Source organism: Ambystoma mexicanum, chromosome 14, assembly GCF_040938575.1.
Source record: "Ambystoma mexicanum isolate Mex_15411 chromosome 14, UKY_AmexF1_1, whole genome shotgun sequence".
Taxonomy (NCBI): domain Eukaryota; kingdom Metazoa; phylum Chordata; class Amphibia; order Caudata; family Ambystomatidae; genus Ambystoma; species Ambystoma mexicanum.
In genome coordinates this window covers 582,582,443-582,610,329 of record NC_090940.1, presented here as the reverse complement: position 1 = coordinate 582,610,329, position 27,887 = coordinate 582,582,443, and the positions used below count along the sequence as shown (strand labels likewise).

At 48.0% G+C, this 27,887-nt stretch overlaps 1 long non-coding RNA gene across 1 annotated transcript in view; it reads right to left on the bottom strand.

The window, feature by feature from the left end:
- LOC138527350 (uncharacterized) overlaps positions 1-24,537 on the bottom strand; it is a 30,453-nt gene extending 5,916 nt beyond the window's left edge. Inside the window, exons 1-2 of the long non-coding RNA XR_011283905.1 lie at positions 24,372-24,537; positions 11,565-11,725 (exon numbers count right to left, since the gene is read on the bottom strand). This is a non-coding gene — a long non-coding RNA (uncharacterized lncRNA). The remainder of the gene's footprint in view (positions 1-11,564; positions 11,726-24,371) is intronic.
- Positions 24,538-27,887: the final 3,350 nt, after the last annotated feature.

Here is a 27,887-nt window from a genome sequence, read left to right as displayed (position 1 = left end):
TAGAACAATAGAACGTTACATTTGCAGTCAGACCTGTGGGCATCTCCTCGCCGCTAGCTGGAAACTGAAAGCGCCGCCCTTCGAATTCCTCATTTGCAACATCACGTCGAAAAGGCATCTGTGGCCGTTTGAAATCACTAATCATCCCATCGAGTGCGGCTGTGTGTGAAAATGGCAACTGCCTTCACCCACGAATGGGACGCCCCGCCCGTCGTTGCAACTCGGTACAGTGATGCATGAGGGCCCACCGTTAACCGAGTACTACGTCCCACTGACCCCTCACAAGTCTGTTCGCGACTGCACAGATAGTACGTGAAACAATGGGACCACAGCAGAATGAACATATCAACCAATCTTACACGGCCATCGGGTACAAATACATGATTGCAATAGCAAGATGCCATTCCCCGAATTGCAGCGTTGTGCGCGGGACGTGCTCGGCCAAAGGGGAGAGCAGTTTGCACAGGTGGAATTAATCACCACAGGTGGATGCCATACAGCCTGAAAACACATAAATTGCACAGCCAGTCCCCTCCCACAACCACACCGAAATGCTACCGGCAGGACTCGCGATGTTGGCCCTGGGGGACCTGATAGCACTGCAAGTGCTCCGACTCCAAGAAGTAGACGAACACCAACTACAACCAGCCGCACGGAGGAGATGCAGGAGGAGGAGGAGGCCAAGGCAGGGCCAGCAAGGCCCACCAGCACAGCCACTACCACCACGCAGGCAGCCCGCAATACCACGCCTCCGAGCACATCCGTTCAACCTCACTGATGAGCAGATCCACACCCTCTACCGTCTGGACCGGGACACCATAGCCGCCATTGTGGACATGACACAGGCTGACCTTGTCAGCATGATAGACAGCCCAACCGCCATCCCACCCCTACTGAAGGTGGTGTCTGTACTACACTTCCTGGCCACAGGCACCTACCAGCACACAGTCGGACAGTTGCATGGCATTTCTCAGCCACTGTTCTCACGGACACTATTGCTAGTGCTCGATGCCCTCCTGAAGCACGCAGACGACTACATCTCTCTACCACGCTCGGAGCTGGAAATAACCAACACAAAAGTGGGATTCCATGCACTTGCCGGCATACCGGGTTGCATTGGTGCCATCGACTGCACCCATGTTGAATTGGTCGTCCCACATGCCATGGAGGCCCAGTACCGCAACCGAAAACAATTTCATTCCCTGAATGTACAGATGGTGTGTGACTCCAACAGGATCATTACACATTGTTGTGCCCGATTCCCTGGATCAACCCATGATTCTATGGTCTTGAGGAACTCTACAATACCACGCTACATGGAACGACACGCAGGGAACAGATCCTGGCTACTCGGTGAGTCTCATTACATGCATGATGATGTGGGGTATGTGATGCGGCAATGACCTGCCAGGAAGGGGGGGGGGGGTGTGCGTACGTATCAATGGCATTCCACATCATACGTTTCTCGTCCACATACAGGTGATGCTGGATATCCACTGAAGAGATGGCTCCTCACACCAGTCCGGAACCCACGGGACCAGCATGAGGAGGACTACAACCATGCCCACTCACGTACCCGTGTAGTCATTGAACAGGCATTCGGCCTACTGAAGGGTCGTTTCCGCTGCCTCAGCAGGTCTGGCGGGGCACTCCTGTACCGCCATGAGAAGGTTGCAAAGATGGTGATGGCATGTGTCATGCTCCACAACATGTGCGTACGTAGAAATGTGCCCATGCCCCCTGACGCAGAACTGCAAGCACCTGAAGATGGTCATGATGAGGGTGGGGATGTGGCAGCACCTCATGGAGTCTGCGAGGCACCGGAGGGCCGTGACATTCGTCAGCATCTCATTGATGTATGCTTCTAGCACTCACGCCTGGTGGCTGATGCATGGACACGGGACTCGTGGCACTGCGTGTGTCTGGGACATGCACAATATGGACTGTACGCCTATGATGGCCTAGTACACAAAGATCAATGTCCACACTTCTCATCGGTTGATCGTGCACTTTTTATGGCATATGTGACATCATGTTGAACACCCTATCGACCCGCCACCCAAGTGAGCCCAACACACCCCCTCCACCCTCCTACCTCCCCCCCCGAACACCAGTGTCCAAAGATGCTCATTGTCAGTGGGCTGTCGCTATTGCATGCCCCCTCTGCGGGTATCAGGGGCACCCCTGCCTGTGGAGCGCAGGTTCCTTCCAGATCTACGTTGGGGGCTGCCCTGGACGGAACTTGCAACGGATGATGTGTCTGCCTGCTCACGTCCATGCATGTCCCTAAGGGTTTGCGAGAGCTCAGTGAGCACACGGCGCACTGCGGCAAGTTCGGCACATACGTCTTTGGACGTCGCATGCAGTTCCCCCCTCAGGCTCTCGGTGCTACTCTCCATTTGGACTCTCAGGCTATCGGTGCTACTCTCCATTTGGACTCTCAGGCTCTCGGTGCTACTCTCAATTTGTGCCCTTAGCGTCTCTGTACCTCTCTCCATTTCTGCCCTAAGTGTCTCTGTTGATGTTTCTATGTCTGCCTTGGTGCCCCCACATTCATCGGCATGGCCCTTGAGGAGTGTGGCCATTTGCTGCTGTTGGACGATTAACTTGTCGAGGGACTGTTGCCTCTGCTGGGCCATGGCCATTTGCGGTGGTGTCACAGAGGGGCTGTTGTCCTCATGTTGCCTTGCCACAGGGCTTGTGGGGGATGGCCAGTCGTCGTCTTGTGGGTGCCCCTGCGTGGTATCCTCATGTTGTACGGGAGGGGACAGACAGGGGGATTGGGACAGGTCATGGATGGATCTGACCTCGACATCCCCGTCTTCTGTGTCGGAGCATGCTGCCATCAATGGGGTGTCACCTATGGTGCTGCTGCCACCAGAGGCAGTGCCTTCTGTGGCATCCATTGGGGGGACCTGTGGTGCTGGTGTTGTGGGCATGCTGGCTGCTGGGGTGCCTGTTGATGTTCCCTCCTCTGTGCTGCCACCTGATTTGTGCTGCTGCCGTGTCTTGATGCGTGCAGCTGAGGTGGAGGGTCTCTGGCCGTTGGTCTTGGCCCTCTTTGCAGGTGTGCTGGTAGGGGTGTCCTGTAGCTCGTCGTTCGGATCGGACCCTGTGGTGGAGTAAAGGAGGGCGAGGGTTATTGATGGGTCAGTGGGAATTGGAATGGCATTGTATCACATGCATTGGGGTGGTGCCTGAGGGTGATTTGGGTCGGGGTCTTGGGGGTGGTTTCATTTGTGTGTGGAGTGAGGGTGCAGTTGTTTGGCAGCCTGCAGTTAGGGTGTGCCTGCTGCACGTGTGGTGCGTGTTTTAGGGGTTTTTAATTGATTATGTATTTATTGTGGGTTTTAACGTGCGCTATCAGGCCGATGTGTGTGGACGTTCTCCTGGACATGTGTTTCTGTTGCACTATGGGGACACATGGTACTTCACATGAATGGACTTTGTGGATTTGGCATTGTTTTATCTGGGCCACCTACCTGAATCTTCGGATGTCTGCACTCCTTTCTCCATCCCTCCGACTCCCTCTATGCTCTCCATTCCGATGGTGGAGGCACAGATTTCTTCCCAGGGGGTCAACTTGATGGGTGATTCAGGACCTCCCCCGGTGGCTGTGGCAATGTTGCGGTTGGCAGAGAGTATGCTGCGGACGCGTATCCGCAGGTCGTCCCATCGCTTGCGGCATTGCTGTGGGGTGCGGGGTGCGGTCCCCACCGCACTTACCCGCTGTGCCACCAGAGCCCATATGGCCTTCTTGTTTGCAAGTGCCGTCCTGGTCATTTGCGTGGAGAAGACGACGGCAGCATTCTCCTGGAGGGTCTCTGTTAGCACGGTGAGTTCCTCACGGGAGAAGTGGACCTGCCGCTTGCGGTCGCACGCTTTCTTCGCTGCTTTTCCCATTATTCTTGGTTTCGCTAGGGTGGTTGGCGGGTTGGGGTGTGTTTCGGGGTAGTGATTTTAGTGGTTGTGTGGTTTTAGTGTATTTATAGGTGTACGCCGGGATGTTTCCCGTTCCGGGCCCATGTTTTAGCTTCCGTTTCCGTATATTTCCGGCCACCGTACTTTCCGGTAGGCGCACACTGCGGTGACCGCTAAGAGGGGTGGCGGTATTGCACCTAGGGCGCCGTACGGCGGCGGTGTGGGCCGTTTTGGGGTCATTTCCGCCATCGCGGACTTTGCACTTCCGCAATGCCGTGGTGCTCGTGCCCGATGGGTCGGAATGGGCCGCACTTTGCTCCTTCGTGCAATGGCGGAAACGCTATTTACGCTGTGGCGCTCCGGTCAGTCGCTTTCCGCCAGGGTCGTAATGAGGGCCATTGTCTTTTATCATATGCAAAATTGTAATGCTTTGTACAAAGAACAATAATGTGGCAAAACTGAGGGGGGAAATTCCACACACGATGAGCCTTATAACAAACTAATGTTCCGTTGAGAAGTAATCATCCGAACATTGAGGAGAAGGGGGAATTTTAGTAACTTACCTCCTAATCCTGTATTGGCACTCCAACACAAACGGTGTGATTTGAGGCAAATCTCTTAATCTTGCTGTGTCCAATATTGTAGGTATGTGTCAGACAAATATGTAAACAAACAACTGTATGGTGCACCACTTAGTGCAGTTCCAGTTAGATGTTCTCTGTTCTCCTGTCCACCATGCCCCACACACAGTACTGCACTACTCACATCACCTCATGTGTGAGTTGCTCCCTAAGAATATAAACGCTTCCGGGAATGCAGGGGTTTGCAACCGTGGCTCTCCAGATGTTTTGAACTACGACTTCCATTATCCTTCACCATTTGCGATTCAGGATAGTTCTTATGAGAGTTGTAGTCCACAACATTTGGGGAGGCAAAGTTGTAGACCCCTGTTCCACTTCACTACGCTGCTCCTTGAAGCTTCGGTCAGCACTACATTGAATCCTCCGTGCTATAACCCAAAAATTGAAAATGTGATATGTATTGAGTGGAGCGAAACCGCTTTAAGACAATTTGTTCATGTTTCAATTTTTTAGTCGTCTTACCTTTTTCACTTCATTTCTCTATTACACATTAATGCCATTTCTTTTTATCAATCTTCACACATAGATAACTTGCGCTTGCCTTTCTTCCTGCATCACCTCCCTCTAAAGTGCCTCGCCCCTTTTCTTACATAACCATGGACAAACATCCAGAAATTGCACTCTCTAAGACCCCACTCCTCACTCTCTCTGCACTTCAGCAATGACCCATGAGAGTGGCTCTCTCTGCACTTACCCCAGTCTCCGCCGACTGGGTGCACTTGGACCTCCCCCTCCCTGTAACCGTCTGTGCACTTGCATGATCTGAATGCAACATGCCTGAAGATTGTCTGTCTGTTCTCCTCTGTCTTCACCCCTTATTTGCACTGGTAAAACTGCAGAATTGTCATCAAGCCTATTTGCTGTGTCTCAACTGTTAAATGTATTATAGGCACTTACTCTGCCTGTGCAGACTATTATCGTCTCAAAATTTCAAGGGCTCTGTTGTTTTTTCTCCATGTTCCCACCGTCCTTGAGCACTTTGAAACACTTGCTTGTGTATAGACACTTTATAAATAAACATTACCATTATCACTTCACACCTCAAAATCAATGTATTTTTTCATGATGACGCACTGGTGCATGATTTATATGGAACATCCACTGTTGCGATCCACGCCCTGAGGGACTGTGCAGGCTACTACTTATCTGTGGTGACGACAGTGATTCAGGGCTCTGTCGACTTCATAATGACTGCGGGAGAGTAGTGGAATCATTAAGGACAGATTATTCACCCAACCTGAGCCATCCCTCGGTCTGAACAATATTCAACGGGTATTGATGATCAGAGCCGGATTAAATATGGCTTCTTCCGTGTAGTGATCCTCAGGCGCGCCGCCCAGGGTTGAGAAATATTGCAACATAATCTCAGATTGGAAATGCACTTGTCTAGGCCTGTGTTAAACAGATCCACAACTTGAAAGATGAAGGCGAGGGATTTTCCATTTGGTTATGGCTGGCAAAATAGATTCATGTGTTATACTGCAGAGTTGGGGACATTTACTGTATTTTGCAAAACCTGTTTTGAAGCTTTGCGGGGTGCCTGTATTTTGTTTGGGGAGAAAAAAATGTGAATGAATTCGAATTTTGAATCATTTGTAGCGTGCCCGCGGCAGATTTAGCTGCATCTAGACGCAGATTTTAAGCATTATTGACTCAAAACACAATAGGATTCCGGAACATCGAAACCACCAAGAACCCACTGTTTAACCCCGTAAGTGCTAAGGACGAGTATGTTCATCCTTTTCGCATAAACTTGTTCAAAGCTCAGCAGTTAAGGTGTTTTTTTTAATTCGTCCTAAGGAAGCAAAGTAACACTGCGGATGTCGGCTGGCCGTCAATTCCAACATCTACGGCCATAGACATAAAAAACGCCTATTACCCCTGAACAAGCATCTTTAGGGTGGGATAACCAGTGAGAATGTATCTGCTGAGCGCCACATACGTGTTGGTACTTAACGGGCCAGTTTATCTGAGAGGAATTTTGACGCTAGATTGTGCAAACACTTAAAGACCAGACGCAGGACATTAAAGACTATCCTTTCTTTAATAAGGAGCCAGTGCAGTGTTCTGCGCAAAGGCAAGCTCGAGGGAGCTCTACGTACATTCAAAATGCGTCGTACTGTTGCATTCTGAGCCCCCTGAAATCGGTTCTGCTGTTTTACAGGGTATTAAGTGAACTGGTCCATTTAATTTTCTCTAAATAGACTGGTTTTGAAAGACAGCTCGGAGACCGATCAGAGAGGTCTTTCTATATCCAACTGGCGTTCCCCTGAGCGCGTGTAGAGTCTGACAGGTGTGGTGGGGACGGCCAGAGGCGTAGCTAGGATTGTCAAACAAGTGGGGCCAGAAGCTAATGTAGTTGGGCCCACCGCAGTGACATTGACATCTGGAAATTCCTACATGGCACTGCTGAGTGGGCATTTACAGATTTTGGCTGGGCCTTACCTGCACAGGCCCTGCTCTGTCTACGCCTGTGGGGACAGCCGGAAGAAGATGGAAGTCAGCTGTTAGGTGAGAGTTTTTTGACTGTGTGTGTCTGTGTGTATGTTGTGCGTTTGACAGTGAGCGTGTGTATATGTCTGTGTGGGGGGGTGAGCAAGCATAGTTATGGCGGGGACAGGGCACGGGAATAAAGATGGTTCGGGGGAGAATGCCCCAATTATAAGAAGCAGATTGGTTTTCGGGGTTGTGGGGTGCTAACCAGTGCCGTATTTTTGAATGCCATCTTTAATATTTGAAATTATCACATATAACTGTCTTGCAGGGATAGCCACTAGGGGACTATTTCCGTAGAACCATTTCGAATTGATCAAAGCCACAACCACGATAGCGTGGTCTGTCTGGGGGACAAATGGAAGACCCAAACAAGAAGGCGGAGACAATGTAACGGTGATTGTACCTTGGCTCCAACCTGCTGCTCACTCCCCAGATTGGACTGCCAAATGCACTCTGGGTTGTATTAAGTTAAATTCAACAACAACAAAAAAGTGAAGCACTTTTAAAGCAGAGCCTTTCTGGATCAACTGGTTGGGTAAGACGTTAGATACAGAATCTGTACATAACTAGATTAAATGGCTCTCTTTATACAAGCTTGACAGGGAATGCCCTGCACCAGTGAGAAGCGCAGGCAAAGCGGGGGCTTTAACAATAGACCAGGGCATTACCCACTCTGGTAATGCCCCCTGCAAGGGTTATAGTGCTATTAGTGCCCTGGCATGTTATACCAGGGTACAAATGATTTTTTTCATTTTTTATTTCAGAAAAATGTTCACCGTTTCTCAATAAAAAAAAAAACTACAAAATAAGATTACCACCTTGGATCGGGGGAAGAGAACTAGGTGCAATCGATTCTCACTTGCCATTGGGCTTATTCAGACATCAGGGATGTGGCGGGAACACTACTGTTCCCGGTGCCAACGAGGGACAAGGCAGCACCAGGTGATTGGTGCAGGGGCGGTGGAGCTAAATATGTGAAAATGAGGGGTGTAGAGTCTGGGGGGAGGGGGGAGCAGGGTACAGGGAAGCACTGATCAGGTACCCAGCGAGGAAAGATGGTGACCTCCAGTTCCGAGGAGGCTCAGAGCAGGTGCTTTAACACGTGATAAAGCCCCCGTTCTGAGCCTCCTCATTGGGCGATAGGCCGAAACCGGTGTGCAGAATAATGTCGACTGCAAAAAAGTCGAAAACAAAAATGTCGAAAAAGAATGTTGACAAAAAAATAGAATGTATTTTTTTTCATTTCTATATTTTTTTGAGTTTGGGTAGTAAAAATAAATGGGGGGCTGTGGGGAGACCCCCCCCATTAAAAAAAAACACATTGGAATTTTTTTTTTCAACATTTTTGTATTTGAATTTTTTGAAATTGACATTATCACTTTGAACCGCCGAAACCACGTCCCCACTGGGTACTAATGGTTAATAAAATGATAACATTTTTACTAGACAATAGTAAGGTGTAAGTGTGAGCATGCGTGATTGTGAGGGCATCCATATGTTCGTATCTGTTTTTGGCTCGGCCAAAGACATTTAGGTAGCCCAGCGAGTTAAGTGGGAGTTACAGAAACATGGGTACATTCTGCATGAAACAGGACCATCTCAGGAATTCAACATTCTAGGTTGCATACATTCTGCAACATTAAACTGGCAAATAATAACAAGTATTATTCCACCATTTGGGAACATAAGATATCTTGCTATGAGACATGTCATATTTAAGCGTCAACCTCAGAGCCTACCAGCCCATTAAGGGCCTACTAGCTTGTGATATTATGCATGGGAGAAGGGAGGGTCTTCCCGAGGACACACGGCCATTGCAGGCCGGTGCATGACCTTTCTGCGGCTATTAACATGTGATAATAACCAATGGGCCAATTGTGGTAAATGAAGGCAAGGAGGAGGTTCCAGGCGAGGCTGGAAGGACTGACACACCGGATTGGAGTTTGAAGGTAAGCCATCTCGTGACCCATTCCGTTACCAGTGTGACAATCACCGCCTCCACACGGGGGTCAGCTGTAAAGTCTGCAAAAAGAAGGACCACAAAGCGGCAATGGAGAGTAGAGACCTTGCATTTTAGATGGTTGGTAAGAAGAGTTGACAGGTTTGTACAAGTTGATAGACTGGGCAGGTAAGAATGCAGAAGAGTTGGAAAAGCTGGTATTTACTTGCACGTCCAACCTGCCTTCTTTCTATCCTGCTCGGCCGGCTTCTGATGTATTTTCCAAAACGAGGCAGTCTTTTCAAACCTATCTCTTTAGTAAGTTCCAACACCATGACAATGCCTACATCTGCACCATCCAATATTTAAATAGGCATGAGGGCAAAGTCGTCATATTATAGCAAAAATAACCCCCTGTGTGGGCTTCACGGAGCGGTAACACCCAGTGTCCAAGTTATAGGCACGAGCAAGGCGAGGCAAGTGGAGGGGCACACCAGCGGGAAGGGCACATGGGGAAGATGGCAGGGTGGGTCCAAGCAGCTTCCAGCTTGCTCAGAATAATGCTTTGGATCATGAGGTTTAGCCCACAATCCCAGCAACCTGATTGGCTACCGCACCCTCCCAGGCTGCTACCATTCGTTAATGTCTGTGCGTGGGTTCTGGTGATATTCACAAACTAAACGACTTCCAGCAATGGTTCGTAAGTGAAGGGAAAATATAGCCTTTTATTTTTTGTAAGTATGTTTTTAGCATTTCTCAGAGATGGAGTGGCACAATGGTGAAAATGAGGATGTTGGTTGCTTGGTATTACACGTTTATTAATATATTCAGCTCAGATTTAATTCCAGCTGCGTTCTCATCTGGGACGTGATCGATTAGACTTCACCTCCACCTCCGGTCAGTGCCACATACGACTTGGAGCAAAGAAGAGGAAGCATCATACACCCTAATCGATGCGCCATTACCTGGCATCAGCAGGCAACTACAGCGGAGACAAGAAGAGTGGCAAGTTCATGATTCACAGATGCAAACATTAGGCAATGGTTCTTGTGGCCACAAAAGTAAATAGAACAGGACAGCTTTTTTATTAGCTGGTAACCTCCACCTTTATGTTAATGCTAATGTTAATGTTAAAGGACATTTATACAGGCACTATCACCACTGGAGTGGTCCCCTGGTGGTCTGGCAGATCTGCAAGGCAAGATGGTAAGGTGATTTAGTAGGGCATAGCGAGAAAAGGCAGAGAGAGGGTTGTGTTGTGCTGTTGACAGTTGCAGTTTGTTTAGCACTGTTCGCTGTGCATAGATACGATTTCTCAGTCGGGAGCCTGCCATGTTCTGTTGTGCGGGGCTATGTGTGATTTGTTTTGTTGTTGCAGTGTAGTGAAGTGCATGCGGATGGCTGTCCGGTAGATGTGGTTGTGTTTGTTTAGCGTTTTCGAGGTGTACATAGAGAATTGAGATATTAGCCGTTGGATTAGTGGGTCGCTCCATCCTACCCTCAGCCAGCTGTGTTGGGCGTTCCAGCGCATGTTGTGTATTAAGGCGTTCTGTGATGGGTCATTCGCCAAGTTCTGTGCAGAGTTGTGGCTTGTCTTCAGGGCTGTCCACTGTATTGTGGGGCTAGTTAGTGGTGATGTTACCACCCCCGGTATAGTCAATGGGGTCGGCTCTTGGGTTGTCCTGTGTAGCGCTTGCCATCACCTTCCTGTGCTCCAAGATCAGAATACCTTCCCTTTATGGTGAATTATTATGGTTAAAAGGTACAAAAAATTGTGATGTGCTTGGGGAAACCTTTAAATAAATAGGGTTGGTTTTGTGTGTTTTGGTCATTGCTCCCATACCCCTGTCCCTAATGCTGCTCTTCATACGGCAGGCACCCTCTAATGACTGACCCTCACCAGCCAGGATCCTTTCTCGTTCTGAGGCACTTCCTGTCTTTCCTTGTAGGGGGGCCTCCATTCCCCCAAACCCCATTCCATCTGATCCCTCACTCCTACATCGCCATGTCATTTTGGTTCTACGTTAAAGTGACGCGGCCGAAAACATCACATATCAAAACAACGACACATGGGAGAATGAAAAACGAAAAAACACAATTAATTACATAGGTGGTGATCCCTTTGATCGCCCGGTCACTCTTTACACCTACCTGCTACTCAATGTGCCCTACTTACATGTTCCTTCTCTGCTTTCTTACTTTGTCTCCCCAATCTCGATTCGTCTTTCTCCCTGCGCCAGAAGTTTCCAAACCCAAAAGTGAGTGGGGACTTCCACCGCAGAGTCCCTATCTTCTCTTCTAAACTTTTTTTTCTGCTGCATTCTCTCCTATGGAAGCAAGGGACACCCCACAACTCCCAAACCGATTACAGTGAAAAGGGGAGCAGAGGACAACCCCAATCCCCTTGTTCCCTATAATGGGATTCAGCATTTTTGTTAATGAAGAATTCACCGTTCAGGTTTTCATTGTTCTTTTGGGGCAATACCGTCATATTCAGGGCTCCCCATCCCACTAAATTGTGAATTGAAAAAGCTTCCTTCCTTACCTAAAGGGCTCCATTCACTCACCTCTACTGACGCTTCCTTCCTGCCGCGGGGCTTCGTACGCATCCTCACGCATGCGTCATTCTAATGGCTCTGGATATGGAAGGAGCGGCATTTTTGCTTGCGGCAGAGCAGCTTTTCCCATGCAGCATGTGTGTAGACTTGAAATTGCAAAAGTGACATATCTAAACAAAATTCAACATTTAGTGTCACAATATCGAATAGATCCATCTAGACATCACACAGCACAAGCTCTAGAAATGTCATGGCTAGCCTCCCACAGAACTCTGCCTTTGGCAGGTATTGAGGAACGCTAGTGGCATTGGCCCCTCACGCATTAGCTGTGTAGGGGCACATGCCAAGGAGTTACCCTTGCAAATGAAGAACAATCTGCTCCTAAGCAATGTGAATTCTCCCAAAAACTATATCCTATTCCCTTTGCACTTAGAAGCAGGTTTCCCGCCTGCGGATAAAATGTCTAGGTTAAGCACTGTTATCCCCTGGTTAAGAAGCAGGACTAACTAGACTGTAATGTTAACCAAAACATAAAATTGGACATCAAGGAAAACCAGCTGGGCTACCCCTTATCTGGCCGAAAAATATGAACCTTGAATTTACTATTTCAGACAAGATCAAGGTCATAGTGAAAAATAAAGGCTACCGTAGATTACTTTAAGAGTGGGAGTTACAAATATCCTTAGTGAGTTGGTACTTACCATTAAAGCCCTCAAAGAAAAGTTAAAAATACTTAACTTGTACGAAATGGCCATGGGTGAGTTCCTTTATCTGATGTTTACGACTCAATCTATTGCCACTGGTCAGTAACAATGGAAAATGGCTAAACTTCAATCCAAAATTTCAAATTTTCATAATTCACCTGTGGAAACTCCACAGCACATGGAGATCTTTTATCCTTATTATATATGTTTGTAAAGCACCTATGTCTACCTACATGCGATCTGATGTGGGCGATACAACATTTCAAATATTTTTTAAGGGAAAATCATCAGTTTCATGCCATTTCAAATTGTTTAAATATCATCTTGGTCAAGTTCGATTTCAGATTTTGAAATTCATGCAACCATCAGCAAATGGCCCAAACACCTTAAGAGTACTATCACGTGGGTAATCTTATTGGATAGATCTGCTTTTGACATTTGAACCAGAAGGATGGAATGAGGACATTGACATGCACTGCTTGATATACATTTATGATGCAGCCCATTCAGCCATCATATGTCGACTATAGTCATGTGGTGGCCCTTTCATTGCTCCAAAATGTTTAGTGGCTATTGAGATTTTGTATTGATTGTACACAAGATCAAAAGCAATGTGTTTTTAAGAAATAATGCAATTATGTTACATAAGGAAATTATTTGTGGGTGCTGTCTTTGAATAAGGTAGCATGTTTCTCCATCTTGGTGGCACACATTATAAAACAAGGTTTATTCATCAGACAGAGGTGAAAAAGCATTTCAAACAAGTGATGGACCAGTGCATAGACTTTGCCTTTTTAACAGTGTGTCTGCTAGCATTGTGAGTGAATTATCATGGAGCGATGTATCTGTTTATTACGACTGTTGTTGTTAGTGAGCTTTTCACATTTTCTTATAATGGCAACCTGTTTTGCTTTTGAGCTTCACCTCCTGAAGATGGATGTCATGCCCCGCGTTCCTGCACACGGACGACTGGGGTCATCCGTTTCCATGTGGAAGTTGCCTTGGCGACTATTTCCAAGCCGCGGGACACGCCGCACTACATTTCCCAGCATTCCCCCTCCTTTTTGCGGTCACATGACACACCGACAACGAGTCTCACGTCCTGGGAAAGAAACTCGTATTTAACTCAGATTGTCCATGCAACGGGTGCTCCTAAAACTAAGCAGTTAGTTGAAGTGCCCGATTCTCGTTATCCTGTTTTCTAAATCTCCTGGACCCGGCTGTTGCTTTAAGGACTATTCCATACGTCTCCTCCCTTACCATTTCTGGCGCTAAAACCCTCGACTGTTTTCCCTTTGGTAACCGAACCCCTGGCTTTGTATACGGATTGCTCTCTCCTGCTCCTGTTTGTTGTGACGCTTTCGGATTTGCTTCCTCATCACTGAACTTCCAAATAAGCTTTGTTTATCTCTGGCTGCTATTTCCACGGACTTCCTAATTCCCCTCCAATATTCAACGCATTCTGGATTGTTTAATGGTACTTTTCATTTTGTCACAAGACACCTCACTCTACGCATCAACGTGACTATATGGACGCTTTCCTGATTCTACTGGTCACTACCTGGATTGCTTACCATCACTTCAGGGACGCTTTGCTGAATGGAACAAGGGATTTCGTTTTGGACATTAGCGGCGTGCCGTTTGGGTTAGGTGAATCTCTGCACTAACTTCGACCAACTGGGACCTTCTTCCTGCATCACCCGGTTTCCGTGGTGTGTTTGAACTCACATAAGGTTGTGGGATATCTTTCTGGCTAAGCAGGTAAGAGAGGGATATTGTGGGTGGCTGGTCGCTGCATTTTGGGTAACCTTAGTTATCCTATTGAATCATTGTTTTGTTTGCTCCCTTAGCTCTGTTGTCGCTGCTCCTGCCTTTTCACTCAAGCCCCTGGCCTGTTAGTTATTATTAAATTCCTACAGGCTATGCTCTTGGGGGGGAAGTCTTGTTTAGCATCACGCGCAAGGTGTCCCGGAAGAATCTGGTTCACTGCACGTTCAAGCTACCCCAGAGCGGAAGGGCTTCCCGAGAGTGGATGCTGACTGTATCCTTTACACGACTGTATCCTTTTATAAAGTTTGTCTAAACTGTGACAGATTTAGGAGCCTATTCTATTATTGCCTGTCGGTCATGGACACCGGAGCTGATCAAATGGCTACTTTGATGCAAGCCTTTGCGGCTTTGCGTACCGACATGGCATCAGCACATGCGACCCTCCATCAGCGCATGGATGTACTACAGAGTTTCGTGCAGCCACTACCACCCGATGAGGAGTTTGATGATGCTGTTGCAGCGGCAGCTCCTCCTACACCCCAAGTTCAACCTCCTGCTTCAGCCCCCATTGTACTTCCTGGACCTTTTCCCTTGGCCCCTCCGGAACGCTTTTTTGGAGATCCAAAAACATATCGGACCTTCATAAATCAGTGCCGTCTGCATTTTCTGTGTCGGCCCCTGGCATTTCCTGATGCTGTTACTAAAGCAGCGTTCCTTCTTTCCCATTTGGGAGGAACAGCAGCGGCTTGGGCTAACCCGTTACTCGAAGCCAACGACCAAGCCTTGTATGATTTTGATACCCTTATTCAATCCATGAATAGAGTATTCGACATGCGTTACAAGGCACAAACTTCCGACCTCGAGTTCCTTGCTATCAGCCAGGGCAAAACGGACCTTTTATCTTACCTTGCTCGCTTTAATCAGTTGGCAGTGGAAACTACATGGCCCGAACAGAAGAAAGCAGCCGTCTTCTATAAAGGACTTTCGGAAGAGTTAAAAGACGCTCTATCAGTGGTACCGGCTCTACCGCCCAGTTTTCCGGAACTGGTAGACTTGGTTTTACAGGTCGATGCTAGGCTACGACAGAGACGTGGCGAACGACGTATCCCTGATCTTCGTCCTCCAGCCAAGTCAGAAACCTCCTCTTCTGCCTCTCCAGGAGAGGTCGAACCGATGCAAATAGGAGCTGTCAGAGGCCCATTAACCAAAGCCGAACGGGAACGGCGTATGGTTAACAATCTATGTTTCTATTGCGGCCAGTCAGGCCATTATATCCGTGTATGCCCTAGGCGACCTGTCAAGATGGCGGGAAACGCCAAGACTCGTCCTTAAGCCGAGCCCTAAGGATGAGTCACCAAACGGATGGCTCGGAACAACGTTCCCCCTCCTCACACATCTACCTGGCTATGTATTTTGTGATCCCTGGTGTGGAGCCTTTCACCAATCCAGTCATGATTGATTCGGGGGCTAACGGTAACTTTATGGATATACAGTTGGCTCGGTGCCATGGTTTAATGGTAGTTCCTAAGGTTAGACCTGAGGAGGTGCATGCTGTAGACGGTTCTCGTCTGGTATCCGGATGGGTAACGGAACAGACAACCCCGCTTTGCATGTCCACCACAGAAGGCCACACTGAATATATAGTATTTGACCTTATTTCGGCCCCTCAGTTTGGGATCATTCTCGGTCTCCCCTGGCTTCGGACTCACAACGCTGAAATCGACTGGATCCAACAGACGGTGCGTTTTTCTTCTGTGTTTTGTACCCAACATTGTCTTCAAAACCCAGATACGATGTCTGTTTCTCCTTGTTTGGCTTTGGTGGCTAATGTCCCCTCCATTAATGCCACGCGGAGTGATCCAACGTCCGAACTGCCGACGGTATACAAGGACTTTTCTGATGTCTTTGACAAGGGACTATCAGAGAAACTCCCTCCACACCGTTGTTACGACTGCCCCATCGACTTAGTGCCTGGGGCAGTGGTTCCCCACGGTCGTGTCTACTCCTTAACTGTCCAAGAAGAGGTTCACCTAAAGGAGTATGTGGATAAAGCATTGCGTCTGGGACATATTCGACCTTCCCGGTCCCCTGCTGCCTCTCCCATATTTTTTGTGCCAAAAAAGGAGGGGGACCTACGCCCTTGCGTAGATTATAGGGCCTTGAACAAGATAACAATAAAAAACCAGTACCCACTACCCCTCATAACGGAACTACTTGACAAGATGACATCTTCCACCATTTATACCAAATTAGATCTCAGAGGGGCATATAATTTGGTTAGAATGCGAAGTGGTGATGAATGGAAAACCGCATTTAAGATGAAGTTTGGGCTCTACGAATACTGTGTCATGCCCTTTGGGCTTTGTAACGCCCCCGCCACTTTTCAGCACTTCGTTAACGACATCTTTGGAGACATGCTGGATTGTTATGTAGTGATCTACTTAGACGACATCCTGATATTCTCGGATTCACTCACTCAACACATCCAGCATGTCCGCTCCGTGCTGCGGCGTTTACGTACTCACTCCCTCTATGCTAAGCTAGAGAAATGTGTGTTCCACGCCACCTCAGTTGAGTTCTTAGGGTTCCAAATATCAGCAGAAGGGGTGCTCATGTGCACTTCCAAAGTCAAAGCTGTGATGGACTGGCCGGTTCCGGACTCTGTAAAAGCGCTCCAGTCTTTTCTGGGTTTTTCAAATTTCTACAGACGCTTTATTGCCTCCTTCTCTGAAATAGTGGCACCTCTTACTCGTCTCACTAGTCCCAAAGTCCCCTTTGTTTGGGACAATGAAGCCCAGTCGGCCTTTGAGGCATTAAAAAAGGCCTTCACCACAGCTCCTGTTCTACAACACCCAAACTCCTCTCTCCCTTTTATAGTGGAGGCTGATGCCTCCGCAATAGCGGTGGGGGCCATCCTGTCTCAGACCTGCCCTGCTACGCAGCGGTTGCACCCGGTGGCCTATTTCTCCCGAAAACTGTCCCCGGCTGAACGCAACTATACCGTTATGGAGAGGGAGTTTCTGGCAATTCGAGCGGCTTTCAAGGAGTGGAGGCACCATCTCCTGGGTGCTCGACACACCATAACGGTGTACTCTGACCATCGGAACCTCCAAGCTCTTTCACATGCAAAATGTACTAATGCCCGCCAAATACGTTGGCATTTGTTCTTCACACTGTTCGATTTCACGGTTACATATCGCCCTGGCCTTCTACATGGGAAGGCGGATGCCCTATCCCGTGTCGGTACCGATTTTATTACCCAGGACTGGGTGTCGCCTATATTGCCCTCGGGTTCTGTAGTATGTGTCTGTTCGGTCTCCGCCTCACTCCTTGACCGAGTACGACAGTGGACCAAAGATCATGCTTCTTTTCTCAATACTTTGGATGCCCGAATCGTTACGGGTCTTCCTTATGTTCATGGGCTTTTGTATTTACCTGATGACCAAACCAGACGGAAGGCCTTGGAATGGGCACATGATACCCCGTTGGCTGCGCACCCGGGTCAGCTTAAAACCTATGACCTGTTACATCGATGGTGCTGGTGGCCGGGCATGAGGAAAGATTCTGATTCATACGTATCCAAATGTGCGGTGTGTATTCAATGCAAGAGACAACCTGGGAAACCTTTCGGTCTATTGATGAAGATGCCTCTCCCACCACATCCGTGGCATACGGTTACTCTAGATTTCGTGGTGGAACTCCCCTTGGTCAGGGGGATGTCAACTGTGCTTGTAGTAGTGGATGTTTTCACAAAGATGGCACGGTTTATACCATTTTCTGGTCTACCTACTGCTCCATTGCTGGCTAAACTATTCTTTGATCATGTGGTACGTTTTTTCGGTCTTCCTACAATCATGATTTCCGATCGGGGCACCCAGTTTACCTCACGGTTCTGGAGAGCCCTTACCCATTCCTTGGGCATAGATGCACGGCTTTCATCATCCTACCACCCTCAAACGGACGGACAAACCGAACGCACCAATGGCACCATGGAGCAGTACCTTCGCTGTCTGTGCTTGCAACATCAGACCGACTGGTTGTCTGTTCTGGGAACCGCAGAATTTGCTTATAATAACTCTCGGCACTCTTCAACAGGTTGTTCCCCGTTTTACGCTTTGTATGGTCTACACCCAAGGATTCTTCCGCATGTCCTACCTTCATTGGACCAGATCCCTGCTGCAAAATCTACAAGAGACACATTGGTTGCTATCTGCGATTCGATTATGTCTCATCTACTGGCTGCGCAGTCTCGGACAAAAGAACAAGCGGATAGGCATCGTTCACCTGCCCCCTCTTATGCACCGGGTGATCGTGCCTGGCTCTCGACCAAGCATCTCAACATTCGGGGTAAACGAAAGCTTTTGCCTCGCTATGTAGGTCCTTATAAGGTACTGCATTGTCTCAATCCTGCGGCAATCCGTTTGGGCATTCCATCTCATTGGCGGATTCACCCTGTTTTCCATGTTTCCCTCCTCCGCCCCTTTGTACCTGGTACCCGTCTTTCTGTTGCTCCCACTCCCATCGATGTGCAGGGGGAAGACGAATACGAAGTGCATGCTATACTGGACACTCGTCTGCGTCACGGAGTGCGATCTTACCTGATTGATTGGAAAGGTTACGGCCCCGAAGATAGAACTTGGGAACCAGCCTCAAATGTGCATGCACCCCGGCTTTTGCGTGCCTTCTTTTTGGAAAGATTGCGTGCCCGCAGGGGTAGTCGCTCTTTGCGGAGGGGTACTGTCATGCCCCGCGTTCCTGCACACGGACGACTGGGGTCATCCGTTTCCATGTGGAAGTTGCCTTGGCGACTATTTCCAAGCCGCGGGACACGCCGCACTACATTTCCCAGCATTCCCCCTCCTTTTTGCGGTCACATGACACGCCGACAACGAGTCTCACGTCCTGGGAAAGAAACTCGTATTTAACTCAGATTGTCCATGCAACGGGTGCTCCTAAAACTAAGCAGTTAGTTGAAGTGCCCGATTCTCGTTATCCTGTTTTCTAAATCTCCTGGACCCGGCTCTTGCTTTAAGGACTATTCCATACGTCTCCTCCCTTACCATTTCTGGCGCTAAAACCCTCGACTGTTTTCCCTTTGGTAACCGAACCCCTGGCTTTGTATACGGATTGCTCTCTCCTGCTCCTGTTTGTTGTGACGCTTTCGGATTTGCTTCCTCATCACTGAACTTCCAAATAAGCTTTGTTTATCTCTGGCTGCTATTTCCACGGACTTCCTAATTCCCCTCCAATATTCAACGCATTCTGGATTGTTTAATGGTACTTTTCATTTTGTCACAAGACACATCACTCTACGCATCAACGTGACTATATGGACGCTTTCCTGATTCTACTGGTCACTACCTGGATTGCTTACCATCACTTCAGGGACGCTTTGCTGAATGGAACAAGGGATTTCGTTTTGGACATTAGCGGCGTGCCGTTTGGGTTAGGTGAATTTCTGCACTAACTTCGACCAACTGGGACCTTCTTCCTGCATCACCCGGTTTCCGTGGTGTGTTTGAACTCACATAAGGTTGTGGGATATCTTTCTGGCTAAGCAGGTAAGAGAGGGATATTGTGGGTGGCTGGTCGCTGCATTTTGGGTAACCTTAGTTATCCTATTGAATAATTGTTTTGTTTGCTCCCTTAGCTCTGTTGTCGCTGCTCCTGCCTTTTCACTCAAGCCCCTGGCCTGTTAGTTATTATTAAATTCCTACAGGCTATGCTCTTGGGGGGGAAGTCTTGTTTAGCATCACGCGCAAGGTGTCCCGGAAGAATCTGGTTCACTGCACGTTCAAGCTACCCCAGAGCGGAAGGGCTTCCCGAGAGTGGATGCTGACTGTATCCTTTACACGACTGTATCCTTTTATAAAGTTTGTCTAAACTGTGACAATGGACTAGTCCCTCAAATTTAGGGAGTAAAACAGTTCTCATATGTTTTAAGCAGCAATGTTTACCTGTGAATTAAATAAGAAGATAACATAGTTAATACCACCTTGTTTATTTTTAATATCTTTTTTTTTAATGCAGCTTTGGATTTTCCTGCTATACGCCAGACATGCAGCTCTGAGGATCAGCACAGCCTTTCAACATACACTTTTATACCTACGATGCACCTGCATTGTGAACACCTCTTGTTTTTCGAATAGCAATATGGAAGATGACATCATTGATTGTCCTTACTGTCATTTGCATATGCAACACGTGATATCTATCATCACCTCTGTATTTTAGTAAGTAGAACGCAGGAGCGATGATAACCTTCATAGCATTACTCCTGTGCACCCTACCTTTACAATAGTTATTTTATAACGTGCTTAATAACTGAGACCTGTACCTAAGTGCGAGACCAGGATTCAAACCTGTGTTGCTATGCGTTGTGTTGCTTCCAAGACAAGCACGCTGCCCCTGAGCTATCCTCCTGCTATGTGACAAAGGTGAAGGTCCACTGCAGGTTATTAACCACCAGCATTGAAATGAGGAAAGAATTGTATGAACTAGTTCCTGCACAATGATGAGCATTTCTACCAATGTTCTAGTACAATGATATTATAGTACATGGGGGTGGTGGGACATTTTGGCTCACATGCACAATTATGGCATTTTCTGGCACAATAATGAAATCATATATACATTGATACTGCTATACTGTTACTGAGATAATATGGCACGCCATTCAGATATAGTGGGACAGTCTTGGCACTATAATTGGATTATTTACCAAGTGTCTGTACTGGCACTGAAATGGGATATTATGGTATTATGTTGGCAGGAGAAACAAATATTCAGGCTCTGTTAAGGGACAAAGTGGCACATTGATGGAATTAGCTGACAGTACAGAAGAAGGCCAGACTGTTTTGGCACAATGAAGAAATATTCTGACACTATGATGGGACTAGGTTGTGGCACAATAAAGCCATTGCGATGTGTTACTCAGACAATTTAGGAGCCAATATTGAGACAGCAATGAAAATTCTCACGCAGCTCATACGCAGTGATGCAAAAGTCTGGTATCTTGATGGAATATTCTGGCAAAGTCAATGCCATTGAATGGATTGTTACGGCACAGATCTGGCAAAACTAGGTAACATTCGAACACAGCAATACATGTCATAGCACGGTGAATGGGATATTCAGAGAACAATATAGGTACTCTTTTTACCCTGCTATGGATGGTGTTAAACCCTAGACACCACATGGGCATCCAAGTAATACATTAGCTGCTAATCAGGACACCATATTTGTATTTTTGTTTATTATTTATGTCGTGCACGGAACCCTGAAGTAACTGGGTGCTGGAAAAGGAACTTAGGCGTTACATACATGTAGAACAATGAAAGATACAAGACATTTACAATAGGATGGACCAATGGTTACAGGGAGGTCTGGTGACAAGAATCATACATAAATAGCAAGTGCACAAGTGCAGTCAACAATCAGCAATCATAAGGAGGAAGTTAAGGCGTTAGGAGTGAATCAAGGTCCGGCCGAGGGGATCTCATTAGGGGATTGGGGGCTTATTGCTTAACCAGGTTTTGATTTCAGCCTTGAATGTCAGGAAGGATGGTTCTTGTCTGAAGGTAAGGGGCAAGTAGTTCCAAAGTTTGGCTGCTTGGACAGGGGAATTAGGGAAATATTCAATTAATAAGATTGTGCTTAGTCTGGAGGACCATCAAGAGCACTGGCCAACACTATTGGCAAGAAAATTGGAAGAACTACAATCCCCCTTCATTTATGAACAATAGTAACCCTCTTGGTTCCCTCGCTTCTATAACACAAGTGTGGGCAAAGCCACCTTACCAACGTAGGCTTGCATGCTTTGGAATTCACTCACAGGCAACCAAAAAATAGGCCACACAAATTTCAGAAAATAACAAAAATCTGCCTTTTCTGACAACCCAGCAAAACATGGGGTGACTTAATACCCACCATTTCTGTCCTCTGCTCTTCCGCTATTTCATACCGCAGTGGCCTGTACTCAATTTTCTGGTTTGAGACCCTAACTAAATGATAAAATAATATAAATTATGCACACATCAAATAATACTTTAATTTCTCCTTTTCCCAGCTTGGGCAGCCCACTCTGTCCATTGATGTTGTGCCACACTCACTGCTAGTACTTGGAATGCGGGTGTGGAAGAAAGCGGATTAGCCATTGTTGTTCCTGGTCTTAGCTTGGCACCATGCCATGCCACCGAATGGACTTGAGAATGCCATCACCAGTACCGGATATCTGAGTCAGGCAACTCAGTACCATCATTGGCCCAGAATGCCACCTTTCCATTCTCGCTGATGCCCAAACATTGCACTGGGAATCAAAAGCACCAATGTCAGTGCATCAGTGTTTTCTGCATTAAAGCGTGCATGCATCGGGAAAGGTGTGTTACCCAGAATTATATGACAGCAGAGCAGGTGGTGGCATGAATGGACAGCACAGGAAGTGACAAAAGAGGAAGCAGATGTGGGGTAGGTGAAGGAGTGAAGACAAAAGAGGGATGATGGCGGTGGATGGGGAGGGTGTTCAGCAGGGAAATGGAATCAAGGGAAAACGTGAACAGGGTGGTGGAGGCTCTTAAGACCAGGCTCTTCCCTTCTGCATCTTGACTGACCTAGTCCACCTCATGGGTGATCTAGCACCCCCTGGCAGGTAGGTGGGGGTGCCAATGAGTCGCATGATTAGACAAGACAGTACCATGCATGCACAGAAAGGATTCCAGTTGATCTGTATGATACAATCTGCATTCCCTCATTGCAACTGCATATCACGCATCTCTCTATGGCACTTATCACATTCTATCTCAATGGAAGATAGCTGTATCCCTCGTGGGGTATGGGCATCCACCTGCACACATCTGCAATAATCCACTTCTCGAACCCATATCACACATCACTTCTGTCACTAGAATGCAGCTGAGTCCCACAAAACAATTTGGTCTAGCTGGACACATAATCAGTCTCATTGATTTGCATATTCTCCTGATAACCTATCACAGCACCCATCCACTAGCCAGATCTCCATGGGTCGCTGCCCTCTTGATAACCTATCACAGCACTCCACCCACTAGCCAGATCTCCATGGGTCGCTACCCTCCTGATAACCTATCACAGCACTCCAACCACTAGTCAGGTCTCCATGGGTCGCTACCCTCCTGACACTCTATCACAGCACTCCATCCACTAGCCAGATTTCCATGGGTCACTACCCTCCTGATAACCTATCACAGCACCCATCCACTAGCCAGATCTCGATGGGTCGCTACCCTCCTGATAACCTATCACAGCACTCCATCCACTAGTCAGATCTCCATGGGTCGCTACCCTCCTGATAACCTATCACAGCACTCCATCCACTAGCCATATCTCCATGGGTCGCTACCTTTCTGATAACCTATCACAGCACCTATCCACTATCCAGATCTCCATGGGTCGCTACACTCCTGATAACCTATCACAGCACCCACCCACTAGCCAGATCTCCATGGGTTGCTACCCTCCTGATAACCTATCACAGCACCCCATTCACTGGACAGATCTCCATGGGCCACTAGCGGGGACTTAGCCACCCCTCCCTACTGGCTTAAATGCACACATGCATTTTCAAGTTCTCCTATCAATCTCTTACCTCAGGCTTGTGTCCACCAAGGGCTCGCCCACAGCGCTTTGAGGCCATACCGATGGCATTAGGCGTTATACAAATGCCAACTAAAATAACAAGTAGACCCCAATAGGTGAAAAACAGTGCAGAAACACTATTGAAATAAAGGGAGTGTAGGAAGTTAAATCAATGATGAATAGACATGTTACCTTAGGAGTCACTGCTTTTTTTAGGAGAATTGAAACGTTCTGGAAATGTACATGAAATTATATAACAAAAATATGTCTATCCTCTGAGTCATAGGGTATGTCCCGGACGCATGCCCATTTCATTTGTCACATTTCCAAGTTTTGATTGAACTTTGGAGCAACTTTGAAAACTCGTTCATCCCTACCGCCACAAGTGAGAAATAAAAAAAGGACAATACAAAACAAAATGGGTTATTGAAATGTGTATCCACAGAGTGCTCCTTTGAGTGTTAGCTGCCCACACAAGGATAACCCGCTCTGCCAGTTCGAGCTCTAGCGCAACGTTATATTTCTTTTTGTAAAACATGCCGTTTTTACAATCACGTATATGTTAAAGTAAGCTGCACTAAATCAAGCCAGAAATAGTGCAGCGAAAGTTAGATAAACACCCTGTCGGAAATGCCGCCAGCGCGCGCCGTGCCGCGCACGAAGTAAACACAATACCACAGCGGAAACCAGACACGATTTTTTACTGTAAGGGTTGCGAAATGGGACATACCTTCCGCGCGAGTCACTTCCTGTTGGATCAGATAGAAAACACACCGGGCGTGCAATAGGCGTGGGATAGCAGCCCTCCCACTGATGGATGGCCGGCGCTTTCGGTACCTGTCACTCGACGATCATTCGACGATATTCCGTCCGGCCCTGCTAAGGGCCTTGGGACACACGTGTGTGGCATAGATTCTGACCGGGGGGGCTGGTGCAGAGTTCAAAGTTCCAAAAACAAGAGGTCAAAATATGAAACGCATCCCAGAAAAATGGGATTGCCCATTGCGACTAGCTGGCTCGGTTTTTCCAATTTGTTCAGGTCTGTCGGTTATGGCTTCACACAAGACGTAAAACAGGGATAGAAGTGACTTGTTTATTCACAGGCACGTGTTTCTCGTATTTACATATAGCAGACGCTTCACTGATAAGAGAGTCTCTTAATATTGCTGGGACAGTCTTGTTTAGGGCACACTTTTTTGCAGTGAGGTATCTGTGATTTTTGGGGGGAGGGGGTGGCACCAAAGGGGCTACAGACAAAAGTAGGGGGAAGAGGGAGCTATAAAAGGGCAATGTGTATGCTTTGCCCAAATTGACCTGGTCAAAGTAGTCGAAAGTGACTCTGGGGAGGTTAAAATCGTGCGTTTATACAGCAAGCGATTCTGTTGGAAGCACATTCAAAATTGTAATACTTTCTGACCCCAGGGCATCAGCTGTAAGCAGCACGCCATGAATCAAAGGTCAGTAGAAATGACACCAGTTGAGCGAGGAGAGCATCAAGTGCACAGCATTGGGTGTGGATGTGCAGAGACTGACATACGTGCCCATAGCTCTCAACCATTTGTGTCGCAAAGGCGGGTGAAAACACCCGATTTTATTTTTGGCGGGTGAGAGGCCCATTGAAACGAATGGGCATGCAGGAGGCTTGGCGGGTGAGTCAGCTGTTTACAAGGCGGGTGACACCCGCCAAAAGCGTGTGAGTTGAGAGCTATGCGTGCCAGCCAAAGCTATGCTACCAATCTATTTGCCAATAACCTCGCACTAAGGCATTGAAACTAAGTAATACATGAACATTTCAGCTATGGGAAAGAGGCCAATAACCTTGTAATAAGTCACTGAAACTAAGTAATGTATGTACCTTTCACCTATGTCAGATAAACACCCAGATGCCTACGGGATAGGTGCGCTATATAAATAGCAAAATAAATAAATAAATAACAGACTTTATTCGAGCGTGCTTATTAACTTATCCACAGGACAATATTAATAAGTTTGATAGCTCAGCGGGTTGAGCGCTCGCCGCTGCGATCTGAGCGTGATCTGCAAGTCGCAGGTTCGAATCCCGGAAAGGCCAACTCAGCCTTTCACCTTTCCGAGGTCGATAAATGAGTACCAATTTCAGTTGGGTGATATTGTATGTAAATATGTGCTCTGTAAATCCTTTGGATAAAGGTGCTATATAAATAACACATCACTAGCATAATCATGTATGCCGCAGCACAGGCAGCACTAGTAGTGCACGTGACGTTTGTTTGCCTCAACTCAAGCTCGATACAATGTAAATTTCAAATGGGACTGGTCGGCTTCAAGCAAGTGATTAGCCTGCTGGGCTATCTCACAGGCACACAACAAGAAGCAGGCCCCAGCGGAGTCCTGGAGCTAGTCTAGTATTGCACGCGGCAACCATAGCAATCGAATACATTCAAAACTATGCATCCATTGTTTCATAAGCAGCTCCAATATCGCTTACACCATAAGAGTAAGCATCCCCTCCTCTCCCCTTGCTCCCCCTTCTGTTCTTTACCTTAAAACCAGCGCCTAATGACCAACAATCTTATACCATAACCCCAGGCCGAAACGGCACCTATTATCTAGTAACCAACGCATAATAACATACCAGAAGCTCACACCATGACCATGGGACGACCAGGCCCCGTGCATGTTCCCGAACTATGTGATAATTGTGTTTGGGGGACATATTCATAGTCCCAGAAAATGGGCCTCTACCCTCTAGCAAAAGCCACAGCTGCTGGGAAGTCGAGAGTGCTTTATTGTACATCACCCGCGTGCACAAAGCAGACGGTAAGGGCAGAGAAGCGCTCCGGCGGCAGCATTGCAGCTCTGTGTGTCTGCGGCGTGGGCGCCGGCGGATGCTAGGGCAGCACTGCAGAGAGGAGCCCATGGATGGGTGTTCCAAGGGGGGGGGCTTGGGATTTCAGAGGGGGCTCGCCCCCCCTAGCGACACCACTGTTTTCATGCCAGGCTCATTCCTCAAGACCTGGAAGAGCGCCTTGCTCGTACATCTCTGCTCCGCTCCCCACGGGGTGCGCACATGCGCATTGGAGTGCTGTGGCCGCTGTAACCTCGTGAGACTGTGACTTCACACTGTCACTGTCTCAGCGCAATCAGTGGTAATTGCACAGATTAGTCCACAGACATATGCATTACCTCCACGTCCACTCTTCCTCGTCCCAGTACTTACTTCATGAGGCCCCTGCCTCCGACACAGGACCTTCTTCTATTTCTTTAAATTCCTATAACTCCTCCCCCACATCCACGTCACTCAGTTTAATTTTTCCTGCCTCCGGCAGGTTGGACTTTTTCTTCCCGGTGCGGGGCACTGGGGAGCACCGATTGCTGGCCCCGTGTGGGGGGGGGGCTGTGTGGCGGGGCCCTCGGCTCCCTCAGGTGCGGCGCTGCTCCTGGGCCACCTGCGGGGCTTGGGGTCACAGTTGAGCGGGATTGCCTCGCTCGGTTCTTTGCTGGGCTCCGGACCGCAGCGTGAGCATTGTGTCCCGGGTCCTGCATGGCCCGGGGGAAGGTAAGGAGAGGGGAGGACTGGGCTTGATGTTTTTCCCCTCTCCTCCTGTTTTGGCCATCTTGATTCGACAGGCCTTTTCCTCATGCTCTGTGTACACATCTTTATTGGAAATGATGGCAAGCACTTGGCAGTATGGGCTAGCCTTCCCTTTTGTTGTGTGGCCTCTCTGCTTCTTGTCGTGGGGTGACAGTGGCAGAGAGTCTTTGGCCCTCATTACAACCCTGGCCGATTACGACCCGTGACCGTAAACTACGATGTCATTAGCGGCATCGTAGCTAACGCTGCCGCTGACTGCGCCAAGGGCGCGCGCACGCGAACATCCACACCGTACTTAGCGCCATGGCGGAAAGGTACGCGAATGCCGACCCAAGCGGACATGCCCCTAACGCCATCACCCAGCCCGTTAAGTACCTTACCGCCATGGTGCTAATTACGCCATCGCGAACCAACCGTAAAGGGCCATGTAAAGTGAATGCAGCTGCCACAGGTGCACAGAAACAGCACAGGTGAAGGCAATACAGACTCAGGAAGTACAAAAAGAGCACACCCCACCCCTTCCCACACCCAGTCACACTCCACAATGATACCAATAGGACTAGCAATGTTGGGGCTGGAGGACCTGATAGCAATGCGAGTGCTACAACAGCAACTACAACAACAACAACAACAGGCTGCACAGAGGAGACGCAGGAGGAGAAGGAGGGCAAG